This window comes from Orcinus orca, chromosome 12, assembly GCF_937001465.1.
Source record: "Orcinus orca chromosome 12, mOrcOrc1.1, whole genome shotgun sequence".
Classification (NCBI taxonomy): domain Eukaryota; kingdom Metazoa; phylum Chordata; class Mammalia; order Artiodactyla; family Delphinidae; genus Orcinus; species Orcinus orca.
In genome coordinates this window covers 50,853,712-50,867,902 of record NC_064570.1, presented here as the reverse complement: position 1 = coordinate 50,867,902, position 14,191 = coordinate 50,853,712, and the positions used below count along the sequence as shown (strand labels likewise).

At 44.9% G+C, this 14,191-nt stretch overlaps 1 protein-coding gene across 3 annotated transcripts in view; it reads left to right on the top strand.

Annotated features, from left to right (window-relative positions):
* SOBP (sine oculis binding protein homolog) overlaps positions 1-13,979 on the top strand; it is a 159,341-nt gene extending 145,362 nt beyond the window's left edge. For all 3 annotated transcript variants that reach the window (XM_033418731.2, XM_004264758.3, XM_033418730.2), the window contains one exon: positions 12,615-13,979. The gene's annotated coding sequence lies outside the window, so the exon portion shown is untranslated. The remainder of the gene's footprint in view (positions 1-12,614) is intronic.
* The last annotated feature ends 212 nt before the right edge of the window (positions 13,980-14,191 follow it).

Below are 14,191 nucleotides of genomic sequence, written 5' to 3'. Positions count from 1 at the left end.
ATTTTGGCTACAGGAAAAGTATGCCTTACATCTCTGAAAGATTATTTTATATTATCACCAAGCAATACCTGAGCAGAAATTTTTCTTGATACTCTGAGGAAGCTGAATTAATTGTAAGTTTCCCTTAAAACTTGGAATTTATTTTTAACAATTTTTGCTGTGGACCCTTGCCTCAATAAGATTGCCTTAGTGACAAAATGCAAAGGGTGATAGACTTTTCTTCAAGTTACTATAACTTGTGAGTGCCTATGGGAAAGAAGAAAGGGGAAGCAAGGAAAGAAACAAACTAGACACTTCCCCAGCACTTGGACTTCCAAAGTTTGTGCTGTACAGGCAGATGCTGTCCTTCAGTGGAAAACCTTCTACCCTGCTGTTGAGGCCAAGGGAGGAGAATGGCTTGAGTCGGAGAAGTGGACAGATCAGTAAACACCAGGGCATTAGCATGGCCATGTCTTGGAGCTCTACCAAGCCCCCTAGCTCCCTAGCATGCTTCTTCACCTGGAGAGGGTGTGCTTGGAAAGGTGAAAGCATTCAACCAGCTACTAACAAGCCATTGCCTAGGAGGGCACTAGAAATAAGTTCCCTGTCTGGTTTCCAATGAATCACTCCCTTGCTGGCTCGAGCGACTTCCTGGGCATCCTGGTTCAATCATTTACACCTACCTTCATGCAGACAAGCATCACACAGGGGCAGAGGTGTTTGAGGACCAAAATCCACTGCAGCCTGGAGCACTTACCTCATGTAGTAGAACACCATCCACCACCAACACTCTGCCTTTTCCAGACTCTCTTGTTGAAGAGATTGTGTCAAAGGGACAGAGGGTGGCCATTCTGTTTTCCTTCACCCTATCCCACCCAGAATTATTTTGTGTCCTTCAGTTGCTGGTTTAAATATACATGGCTGCATGTTAAGGCAATGCATTCTGCATGTGTAAACTTTTTTTTTTTTTACAAATGCCTCAAAAACATAAAAGGAATTCATTTCAGAGAAACAAATAAATTAGTTTAAAAGATAAACAATTTAGCACTGGCATCATCTAACAGGGTCCCATTCTCACGGAAAAGGAGTAAATGCCATCTCAGATGCCAGCTTGCAATACTAACCACGGAGAGCTCTTCTCTAGATTTACGGATTTCCACAGCATTCTGCTTGAGAAAAAAGTAGGGTGGGGTCAGGGTTGAGAATGTGCAGGCATCAGCAAGGAGGGGAGATGCACACACACAAATTATTTCAAGGGGGTCATTTAAAAGATTCTAGTGAAAATGACCGGAGCAAAAGCAAAGGACAATGAGAACAAAACTTTTAAAGCATCTTTTGTGCTTTAGAAAGCTCCTGAGTGGGGCTTCCCTGGTGGCGCAGTGGTTGAGAGTCCGCCTGCCGATGCAGGGGACACGGGTTCGTGCCCCGGTCCGGGAAGAGCCCACATTGCCGCGGAGCGGCTGGGCCCGTGAGCCATGGCCGCTGAGCCTGCGCGTCCGGAGCCTGTGCTCCGCAACGGGAGAAGCCACAACAGTGAGAGGCGCGCGTACCGCAAAAAAAAAAAAAGCTCCTGAGTGTACTAAACATTCTTAAATTGACACCATTCAAGTAGCTCCTGATATCCCTTAACTCTGAGCTCCTAGGACTGAGCTGTGGCCATAAGCAACAACATGCTTGTGCAATTTTACCAAACACACAAGTCTGAATAGAGAGAAGGGAACACGAGAGCAGAACTGCCTTTCCACGTGGGCGTGGGGTCAGGACTGGGTCAATCAAAGCTGTCCGGCACTCCCCGGCCTCATTCCATCCAGACAGTTGGCTGCAACGCTGGCTGTCTCATCAGTTCCCCCTTTGAACCTCTGCTTTGTTGTCTTTCTTCGATAGCAAGCTGTGTTTTGTTTTGGGTAAAAAGGGAAGTAAGAATGCGACAGAAGAACAGAAGGGAGAAACATACATTATGGACCCGTTGGATATGAAACATTGACCTAATGTCCAAAAAATGCAATTAAAAAGCATATCTCTCCCTCATTTGCATGGCTTATTTCCCCAGACATGTTTTTGGTATTGAAAATGAATGGTATTCCCATATAACATGTGTCTCAATTTGTAATGATATCCTCCTTGCAGCTGGCTTCGTTCTCCAACTGTTTCTAAGATGTTACTGTCTTAAATTTGAGCCAACCTACAATAACAAATTATCTAGAAGCAAAGTGGCTAAGTTGCATTTGGTGAGAGAAGGGGAAACCCTATATTTCATCCTTCAACTCTTGTTTTGGAAATTCAGACCGTAGCATGATCTTTTTCTAAGGAAATCTATACACGCACACTTTAAAAATTGTGCCTATTGGGTGTTGTGAGAGCAAGAATGATCAGGTTTAAGTTTCTCTGCAAAGTTCTGCATCCCATCAACAAGCCCTTTTGATATTTTAAACCCCTATTTAGAGTAATTTCAAGATATTTGGAGCACATGTGGTTAAATGTAAAACTTTGTCATTATGATTTGTTAGATGCTTATACTTTAAATATTTATAAGCCATTTTTAAGTACTTTATCCAAAAGCTTTCTCCCACTAGAATACTGTAATTGAGTGGTATCTGAGCATCATCTGAGCGTCCAGTAGATACAGGGTGAAGTCACTGCAGCATGCATGCACGTTCTTCCTGCTTTTCTGGTTTTAATTCAAATGTCGTTTTTAGTAGATTCAGCTTATTTTTTAAATGTATAAGAAGTCATAAACAGGATTGGTTGTCTGTGATTTTTTAAAGAATTACCAAGTCCCCCAAAGGTAAAATGTTCAACTTGAATCATGTTGATTCCTACCTCTTTTTCTTATCCTAAGAGTAATTAGTAAAACTTTCCACTAGAGTGTTGGATCTGTGTCCAGAGGAACTTAAAGTGTCGTATTGTTCCTCCAAAATGTCTTAGAGGCGGTTTATTGGTGGTTAGATGGAATTCTTCACCATTCACCCTCAGCCATCTTGGAAACTGAGACACAGGATCCCATCTTTATCATAAGTAGCCTGTTTGAGCACTTAATATGAAAAAGAGGAGAGCGAAAAAAACCTTTTTCCAAGTCAGAATCCATTTAAGTTTCAGAGGTTATAAATTTCAAACTGACCACAGGCCTCTGGGGCTCACACTCTTTATGGCTGGCAAAATACAACTTTCTGGCAAGAACGAGGAAAAGAAGGCTTAAAAGGGCTCATAAACTTGCTTGGACATCTAATAGCTCTTACCAAACAGCATTTTCATGAGTTAAGTGTAAATGAGTCAGAAACATATAGATTGAATTTCTTTTAAAATACACATGGGTTTAAAAATTAAGGCCAAAGTGCTTGGCAAAATAAGTTTTGGTTTTAGCCAAACCCAAATGTTTGAAAAAAAATAGTTTTACAATTTGCCAAACCAAAAATATATCCAGGTCCCTCCATTCCTCTCATTTAATACGGTGACATCGTAAACATGGGACTGAAGGTCTATTTTCATATCCACCAAGGTCTGAGCAACTTGAATCCCAAATACTAGTTGAAAAACTATGAAAAATTTTTTGTGGAAAAACCTTATGACCTTGCAAATGAAGCTGAGTGGTCACTCGTTCAGGGTTCTGATTTTGATAGCACCTCCCACTGTCTGATCCTCCGATCAACTTGTTCTGTGTCTCAGCTCTGTGTGTGAGTGTGTGTGTGTGTGTGTGTGTGTGTGTGTGTGTGTGTGTGATGCACAGGGATAGTAACTTTTAAAAAAAAATCTTATATTTAGAATGGTTAATTTATACTTAATTAATATATTACGACCCATGAAAGTTAATAAACTTTTAATCATATCCGAACAGAGGGAGGCAGTCCCCTTTCACTTATTTATGGTTCAAAGATAGTCTTCATTTATTTCCCTAGAGGGGAAAACACATCCATTTTCAACTAACTGTATTGAATACTGACTCCATGCAGGGACACTGTTATTAAGAGACGGAAGGAAGAAAGAAAGGAAGGAAGGAAGGAGGGAGGGAGGGACGGAAAAGAAAAAAAGTGGGAGAGGCAGTGGCAGGAGTCTTATTAGACTTGTTTTGAGGAGCTAATAACCTGAGTGAGGCAAGAAGTAACCAAGGCTACTATTACAAGCATTATGCAGGACCTGCAAACAGATATGACACTGTAGACAGGGGGCTTTGGTGAGGGCTTTGGTGTGAATGGGGGCAGTTCACACATTGTTGTAACTGATTACCTAGCTTGTGGCTGGCAGGATGGGCACATGAGTATTTATTGAGTGAATGAACGAGAAGAGTGTCAGGAGAGGTCTAGTTAATGGAGTTACCAGGTTAGGGTTCCATACAGCAGGTGAGTTTGGAGTTAGGTTCTAAAACTGGGGAGGGCCTTGAACTTGCAGTCGGGAGTGGAGGAATAAAAGAGGCAGTAGGATGACAAGAGCCACAGGTGCGGAGAAGAGGAAGTCGCGTGAGGGATGACCTTGCCCTTCGCTCGGCTGGAGTGAAGGGCTTGGCTGCAGACGGAGAGGGGGTGGAGGGTGGAGGAGAGCAGGTGGGCAGTGGAGCGGGAGGTTGTAGCACTTGTACTCTGTACGTTAGGCAATGTCACCACGACCTCGAGCAGAGGAGTGACAGGAGGAAATATGTGTTTGAGGAAAATTACTTCAGCAGCTGTTTGTGCACTGAAAAGGAAGCAAGAGAAAGACTAGCATCGCTGAGCTGATCACTGAATTCTGATGACAGGCTTGTTACCAGCAGTGGATTCTAAACACTGCGGGATGTTATCGCTGCAGTGTGAGCCGCAAGAGCTGCCACATCTATGTTTTACGCGTGTAAAGCCATTGTGGCAATGCAAGGGGAGGATGAGCTCTTTTCTTTGTGCCCAGAGCAGACCTAAGAGGTTTCATAGCACACAGTGGAAGGAAACCTCACAACATTCCAAAGTTCAGTCAAGGGGGATGCTGGCCGGGCCCCAGTTTGCCGTGGAAATAGGGGCTCCACCCTTCTGACTGCCCAGCTGCTCTGAGCCTTAGGCCAGTGGGGCAGGGCGTGGTGCAGGCCGTCGGTCGCCCAATGGGTGCACAAGGCAGGCAGCGGCTCTCCTAGCAGAGGACTTCCCTGAGGATGGACGTGGAGCCTGGACGGTGGCCCTAGTGATGCCCAAAGCTCGGTCCCTGGAATGAAGAGCAGCCACAAGGCTTGCGTGGCTTTGCTCAACCTCAGACACCTTCACAGAAGCTGAATCAGATCCTCCCAGGGCTGGCAGGCACGTTTAAAGTGGTGTGGCAACTTTTGGAAATGTCCTTTCATCTTTTGTAACTTCCCAGGTCGTACATCTTCTGAAGCTTCCACATGTGGTGACAGTGGGCTCCTGGTAGTGAAGGAAGGCAGCGGTGTGGTTTAGTGGATACAGACTTCTGCTTTGGGGTTGGGCCAGCCTGGGTTCAAATCCCAGCAGAGCCAATTAGTAAGCGAAGGAGGAAGCGACTTTACCTCCCCAAGCCTCAGTCTCAAGGTCATAACACTGCTGGGAGGAGCAGATAAGAAAACATAGGTAGAGGTGCCCAGGAAATGGAGTTACTGTCCTATTAGGCTACAATGCCTGGGAGAGGAGTCCAGGGCTGGAGTGAGGTCTGCTTGGATCTGAAAACCAGCTGTGAGTTTGGACCAGTTTTATAACCTCTTTATGCCTACTTTTTCTCATTTAATAATTGTAACGGCTAATGTTTATTGAGCACTCTCTATATGTAAGCAGTGTTCCAGATGTTACATGCCCACAACAACCCTCTGGGCTACCATTATTAAACCCATTTTATAGATGAAGAAACTGAGGCAGAGAGTGGTTGCATATCCTACCCAGAGTCACTGGCCAGTAAATGGCAGTGCTGGGATCTGACTGGCAGCCTGGCTCCAGAATCTTCCTGCAAAACCACCGAGCATGTCTTACATACAAAAAAAAATGAAGATAATAACCCATACTTCATAGCGTTATCAGGCTCCAGTGTAAATAACAGAAGGAAAATGCCCACCTGGCATATATATACTAGGTGCTCATAAGAATTGTAATGGTAGCCCCTGCAACCCAGAACGTCTTCCCTCAACGTGTAATGGGAGGTAACGAAACATTTCGATGCTGTCAACCTCGGAGGTTAGGGAAATGATTCTAGAAATTCTCCTAAGATGTCTGGTTCCACTTTTATAAGTAGGGACTGGGACAAACAGAGTAAACGCTCAAGGTCACAGAGTGGCGCAGCCAGGATTAGAACCTGAGTCCTCATCTGCCTTTCCCCTCAGTGGGACACGGGATACGACCAGAGCTGCTTGAGTTACACGCCCTGTGCCAAGGACCAGAGTCATACGTTTGCTACCCACGGCATCACTGCCTCACACCGGGCAGCTGATTTCAGAGAGGAAATAGGTTGTACCTGAACATCTGGGGTGGAAGGGTGGAAGGGTTGCAGAAAAGCAATTATTAAGCACACGCTCCATCTCCTTGGCTGTTAGAGGGGGGTAGCAGGGAATCAGCATGCTTGCTCTAATTTTTTACACGAAGTTTCCGTGAAAGGAAGCCCTTCTTTCTCTCTCTCTTTCTCCCTCTCTCTTTCTGCTAAAAGGCTGGTTGTAAAGTGTCAGACCTCTTTTCCAGACCTAGCCTAAAATCTTAAAGTCTGTTGATCCATAGACAATAGCTACTTGCCATGTAAAGCTGCTCTTTTCTCTAGGTTCTTTTTTTTCTTTTCTTTTCTTTCCTTTTTTTTTTTTTTTAACTTAGACTGCCTGTGTTCAGATTATATAAATAAATAACAGACTCAATCTTAGTACAATAAACATCTACTTTTGTGTCCAAGGCAGAATTTTTGGAAGGCACAAGAACCGGCATCAGCTAGTTTGTGTATTGGATAGGACTTGAATGAAAATGCAATTATTATTTCTTAGCAAATAGTTTCTCGGAGTTTTGTCTCTAAGGCCCCTGCCAACTTTGACATTGTGACCCCTGCTTGTCAGAGTGAGGAAGGGGAGAGGTGAAACCCTAGGGGATAGCACTCCGAGGCGAGCATGGACTTTGAGGTTGTAGGAGCTGGACTTCAATCCAGCTTGGCCCCTTTCTAGCTGGTGAGCTTGAGCAAGTAAGTTTCTTAACCTTCTTGGGAAAGTTTCCTCATCTGTAAAATGGAGACAGTAATAAATACTTCGTAGCATTGTTGTGTCAATGAAATAAGTATATAAAATATATTTGTTTTTAATTGAAATAAATATATAAAAGTGCCTAGCGCAGTATTTGACATTAAGTGCTCAGTAAATGTAACTTTCTTTGAAAACACTGCAGCTTTCCCAAACCATAATAGGAAGTGCTTGGTCTTGAAATCCAGGCGGCATAGGGCTTGAGGCTCTTATTCAAAATTTCTTGTAAAACATTAGCTATATCATGTAATTCTTCATTTTATTTTTCTCTTTCACGAATGCATGCAGCCACTTGCTCCAGTGCATTTGTAAAAATGTGTGCAGTTAGTCATGAATCCCTGCCTGCTTTTAGAAAAGGACCAGAGACAGGGTAATTTGTTTAGCTTAAACTCCCAGGTTTTAAAAAAAGATTTGAGGTGGCTGAAGAGATCCGTTGTCCAGGGTGAAGATAAAGGCTTTTGCAAGTGCACAAGAGGGGGTTCTGTGGCTCAGGGTTCTTTGTCCCCCCCAAGATCTTGTAGAGGTCAGCAAGATAGCCCTGGCCACTCATATGAATAAACAGGTCTCTCTGCCCATTTAACTCTTAGAACCAGCTAAGCAAAGAAAACCGAAATTTAAATTTGTAAAACAAAAAATTAAAGATGGAGTTATCTCAGTAGGGGGTCTTGTATGGTTGGGATTTTTATTGATTAAAGAGTAAAATAAGAGATATTGCTAAAGGGGAAAATTATAAAAAAGAAAAGCAAGGCCTCATGTTTGGTTTAATTTTCTTTCTTTTAAAAAATTTGAGCCTTAGCTTATCAGAGCCAGGCCGTGGGCAGCTCAGTGGTGCTGGAGCTCACCCTTGGCCCTACTCCCCTCTCCTCACCATGGGTTATTTCCCATAGCAATCGTGCTAGAGAAGCGATGTTTTTAAATTACTTTCATCAGTTAGCAAGCTATAAGAAAAGAGATACCATCCACTTCGTAAATGAAAACGGTTTCCAACTTGGTAAAAGCCATTTCAGAACTCTTCATGAAGCGATGGTCGATGGAGGAGAGAGGGAGCCATTTTTTGGCAAAACCTCAGCAAGCCGTAGCCCTTTCCGGGATGGGCTTGGTGCAGAGACCACTGTCTGGCATCACACCCAGCCTTATCAGCTGGTGCAGGCGGCTCTGTTCATTGACCACGGGGTTCTACCCTTGTGAGCGTCCCAGAATAGCTGTGGCTACCTGAGAGCAATCCAGTCCTCAGGGACTCATTATTGTCCCAGATAAACAGCGTGGCCGAAGCCAGCACGTAATAGCTGTATTTAACCGTGATAAGTGATGGGCCGATGTGCCCGAGTGGCATCACGGGCAGGGCTGGGGTAACTGGACAAAGGCAAGCCGGCCTGGCAGCGGGCACCTCTTGTACATTATAGGGTTGATGCCACGGGATTTTGGACTCTGGGGAATAAATATGATGGACCTGGAGAGCTTGCCTTCTAGACAGGTAAGACAGGACAGACCTACTGGATTTTGATTATGCTAATGACAGGGGTATTTGAGGAAGCAAAGAAGAATAAAAGTTCAGAAAACAGATTAGATTAATGGAGGCAGGCTGCCTGGTGGAGGTGAAATCTTGTGCCATGGAGGGACTATGATGGGATGTAGAATAAGACAGTTTCTTTGGATACACATTTACTTTTGGGAGTGGTTGCCTGGAAATTTTTCCTTTTAAATGCAACCTGCATACATCTTAGGCTGTAAAGGTCAAAGAAGAAAAGGTGAGGATGATGGTATGTTGACAGTATCAACACTGAAAGAAGTTATTAGTACTCAGGCCTATTTTTGTTCTCTATGACACTCTGACAACGTTTATGTGATAAAGGAGAAGTAACTCAGTCACATTCTTAGCAATGCTTTCCTGATGGAAAGGGAAATTGCCGGTGGTCAGAGGCTTGTTCAGGGCACTTGGTGTGCAGCTGAGTCCATGAGGGAGAGACTTTATTCTTCTGGCCAGAAGGGGCAGCTGGGCCTGGAGTTCTGCAGACGCTGACCGTACATGCCTGCTGGAGACCACGCACTGTGGAGCTGGTCTTCATACACGGTGCAGCGTGGCCCACGGAATGGGATGTGTGTGTGTGTGTGTGTGTGTGTGTGTGTGTGTGTGTGTGTGTGTGATGTTCCGCATGGCAGGGCCCTGGGTTGTCCTGCCTTCAGACAAACCCCAATTCAGAGGAAAACCCGAATGTGAGGCACAGGTAGAACCACTTCCCCAGAACCCCCTGCATTAAGGAACACTCCAGAAACCTCTGCCGGAGGTGAGAGTGTGTGTATGTGATTAATAGAAAGAAGGAGACTCTTTCTGAAACTTGGGACTTCAGGATAGAGAAATGAATAGTCTTTCTTATACATGGATAACTGTGTACCACCATACCTGATGATGGCTTTGGTCCAAAGATCCTATAATCCCAGAATATGAGAGATGGAAGATGTAATAGAAAATCTCACCCATGCCTTCATTTCACAGAGGAAGAATCCAGGCTTGGAGAGGTTAAGGAATAGGTCCAAGGTCATACGGCTACATAGGGTTCATGCTGTAACCTGCGTCTCTGTCTCACATATTGTAGAAATTTCCCCTTTACTCAGATCAAGAAATTTAGACGGAGAGGACCGACTGTTCTATAAGACACCTCTGCTTAGCAGGGGCTGAGTCGGAACGGACTTGGGCTCTGGAACTTCCTGCCATGATCACTTTCTAAAACTCCAAGGTCACTTCCTCCCCACTTTTGAGTTTCACACCTTGCAAACAAATAACTGTCAGGAAAGTGATGCCCAAGCTTGGTTCTTCATTTTCATTGATTCCTGTGTCGCCAACATGGGGGCTGCCCTGAACCAGCCAGAGTCAGGAGGACAGAGGAGGGGGCCTTCAGTTTACCCCCTCCTCAAACGTTATCCGCCGAGAGGGACTTGCACTGCCACCATCTGGCCTGGGTGGGTGTCCCAGACACGGCAAGTGCGCGGTGAGAGGGAAGGAAGCAGCACAGATCCTCCCTTTGCCATTCTCTTGAAATAAGCTTGGCGTGAGGAGGCTTTCCAGGCAGCAGGAGTGGGGCTGCAAACAATAGAGTGCGGTGCAGCTGCACCCGGTAGAACTTTGGGGGAAAACACATATTATTTACCAGACAATAATAGATACCAGAGAATAATAATGATTATTAGAGTGTTTGGGATGGCAAACGCTGTAGTTAAGGTTCCAGAATGGCTCTCATTATAATCCCGTTTTCCTAGTCCCTTATGAAAGCCTTGAGATTTTCTCTAAGTAGGCTGATGCTGTCCATGTTTGGCCTTTGTCCAAAGGCGATTTCAATGTAAGGAAACTTATTTGAGAAATAGTCCTCTTTGGGGGATTCATGATTACGTTAAAGAAACAATTTACACCCTTGAAAAAGCAGTCGCAGCGTTCTTGAGTGAGTAATTCAAAATGGTGGCGTTTCTCAGTCACTGGAAGAAACCATTAAACACCGTTTCTTTTCCTTTTCCTTTTTTAAAGAAGGATTCAGAGCTCCTCTCTGACTACAAGATTTGGTCACTCTTAGTCCCAAGCCCAGAGGTAGGGATGGTTTCCCTCCCTCCAAAGCAAGTTCCAGGCTGTGCTTCCTAAACAAAAGTAAATCCCGCCCAGAAGCAGCTACAGTATGTCTCAGGATCCACTTGGGTCCGTTTCCAAGGCCTCTTCCCAATCCTTTGTGACTTCTCATTTGTTGGTGGCTCCTGGTGTTTTTGTTTCTGTACCTCTTCTCACCATTATGTCTTAGAAAGAAAGAAGGAAAGAAAGGAAGAGAGGGAGGGAGGGAGGGAGGAAGGAAGGAAGGAAGGAAAAAAGAAAGAGAGAGAAAGAGGAAGGAAGGAGAGAAAGAGAGAAAGAAAGAAGAGGAAGAAAAGAAAGAAATTAAAGTGAGCTCTTTATCCTGAGAGAAATAGCCACATTTCCAAATCTGACCATGCCAAATGAAAAGGTTTCCATGACCTTGTAATTCCACTCCCATTGCATATTTGTGGTGTTTTGCATTTTCACTTTGGTTATTTAATATACATATTAAATGCACACAGATCTGGTGATTTAATGTGATTTGGGGAACTCAGGCATTTCCTGTCATGCACATTCAGATTTTCAAACCTTGTTTTTGGCTGATCATTATTATGGTTACCATTAACACCAGTATTTGGATAGCAGGGTTCAAAGCACAAGCTTGGACCTCGTCCTCCCAATGGGCATTTTGACCTCCTCGCGCTTGTGCTAAATTCCCGCCACAGACACTCTGAACACTCCAGTGCTCTTTGTGGCCTCCGTTTCTTCGTCTATAAAATGCGGGAAACTGTGTATATTATCTCTGGGGTCCCTTCCAGTTCTACATTCTATCACCTGAAATTATTTCTTCACTGGTCTAGGAATAATCTCAACAGCTGTAAAGATGTTTACAAGTCCTCTCCCACCACCTCACGTTAGCCAAATTTTCCCATTCACATATCTGACATCCCCATTTATTGGCAGGAAAAAAAAAAGTACCGTTTTGGGACATGGGGGACAAGAGCTGTTTGATTCTCATTCATTTGACAAATGTGTGTTGAGCTGAACACATTTGTCCCCGGGTGTAGGGATTTGAGCAAAACAGACACAGCCCCAGACCTCAGGGACTTCACAGTTTAGTTGGACGCCTTCTGAATGGCTGCTTCCTGGGGGTGATGGAGGGTCCTTAGGAGGTTTCAAGCCAAGGTACTGGTAGCAAATGAAATAAGCCAGTAAGGATAAGAGAGGCAGAGCCCAACAGTCCTATTCAGACCTTCTGCCCTGGGATCCCAGTCCTATGCTTGGTCTGGATGTGAAGCGATGTGAGCGGCTCACCTTTCTCAGGCAAGACCCACAGAGAGGGGCTCTTCTTCCAGCTCAGTCGCCCCTGTAGGAAACCTCTGAAGAGTGGTCTCTGTGCCCCAGGAATTTTTCCATGCTAAAAACTCCATCTCATGGCCTTCCTCCTTTGCAGCAGACACTAGGGCTGTTACACGGGGTACAGGCTTGAGGTCTGCAACACCAGGGTCCCCCGATGACCTTGCCTGGCTTTGGGATGCCCTTGGGCAACTCCAAAGACCTCCTGCCAGTTAAGCGTGCAGTAACGTGGAGAGTGAATGTTGCTGGGTTGCAAAGGATGCTGCTGCAGTCTTTGGGTGAGGGCGTGGTGCTCCATGCTCATTATGGTCTTCCAAAAAGCGACTCGAGTTTCATTTCCTCACACAAAGCTGGCAGGGCTGATCCTGCGCAGAACCGTGAATGAAAGTTGTGTGGAAATCAGGCTGCGCCGCCCCAGTTCTGGGGCCTTGTTGTAAGTCTGACCTGACAGCTGGAGAGTGTGCTGCTCTGACTCATGCCCGGGTTCTCCCCAGCCTGGGGGGTGGGGGGTAGTTTGGTCTAGTGGATTCTAACAAACCCCTTTTCCTCTTTTTCTAGGAACGCTCACTCACAGGGTACCTTGCATGGAGAGAGGGCGCAGAGCAAACCATGTCTCGCCATCCAGTGACACCAGCTGGTCAGCTCACCACCCCCTCTGGCTAAAACTCAAGCAAATAAAGCCGCTTCCTGTCATTAAGCATCTCAGAGGAAGCAGCCCTCCCTCGGTGGCCTCTAGCCCAGAGAAGCCAGCACGTCTTGGACCCACCAAGCGGGCCCAGCCTTCCTGCTGCCACCATCTCTGCTTCTCCCCAGAGGAACTTAGGGATTTTGCCCCTGGTTTAAAAGAAGAAACAAAAACAAAAACAAAAAAAAAACGACAAAACACCAACAAGCCACAAGGACCAATGTAGGTATTCTCCCTGCCTCATCTTCAAGGCTCAGAGGGTGAGGCTGGAAGATGATACAGATTTGAAAACAAAAATCGTTTTTTAATCTTTTTAAAAACTGCTGTGGTTTTGCTGCTACACGAAGAATTGTGATTTGCATTGTACGGTTTTGGACCTATACTGTTCACGTTTTGACGGCGGAGAGGGATCATACTGGAGTCCCAATGCTTCAGATTCATCTCTGTCCTGCCTAGGATGCACTTTTAAATGAAGAGTTAAAATATTTTATTGGCTAATATACTTTTCTTGTTATTTTTACAAAGGCCACCTTTATCCTTTTTAATGCCATATTTTCAGTGTTACACTTTTATGGCTTTTAATTTTCGATCTGACAGATGTAAGAAGCAGCATGAATAGTTTATACTGTGGTTTTTCAGAGACTGAATGCCAAGAGAACTCGGTAAATGTTTATTCTTCTCAGCTTTCTCCTTAAATTCCCTTAAATAGCGCCCCATTTGGGAACAGAGCAAGAGTGTTGAACTGAAGACCAAAATGCCCTCAAGGTGTAAAATAATCCGAGGGGGAATATTTGCTGGGCGTCACGAAAGACTTGGATGAAATTTCAACCCTGATGGCTTTCGGTGATCCAGGAAGTCAGTGAAGCAATCTCTCTATACGCAGAGCCCTTTCATGATAATTAGAATGGTATGGACAAACCAATGAAAACAGGAGGGAAAGTGAGAAAGCTCGCCCATGATTCTGTTTCACTGTTTGCTTTCTCCTGTCATGGTTAAGAGAAATGTGCAATTCGATCCTCAATCAGTGGGTGGAGGATAACAGGGTAGATTTTCTTGTGTGCACTTGTACAGTTGTAGCTGCGAGTCCAGAAGTCCTCTAGAGCATGTGTACTGGCACTGAGTTGGTGAGACAGTCGTGGAGTATCCCATTCTGATGAGTACAGAAAAAAAAAAAAAAAGAAAAAAGAAGAAAAAAAAACAAAAAAAAGAAGAAAACTAAAAAAAAAAAAAAAATCAAATCACCTTGTGATTCAGTGTATCTGTTTACTAACTCCAATAAAGCAATTGTTCCCTCTGGAGGGGTCCAGGTGCCCCCGCCCACAGGCCGCTGAGCCAGCAGCAGCGGGGCGGTGGGGTGTGGTGGGCAGGCGAGGCCAAGACAGAGTCACGCTGGCCTTGAAGCACCACGGGGCCGTGGATGCGGTGTACATACTGTATTTCTATATCCTCC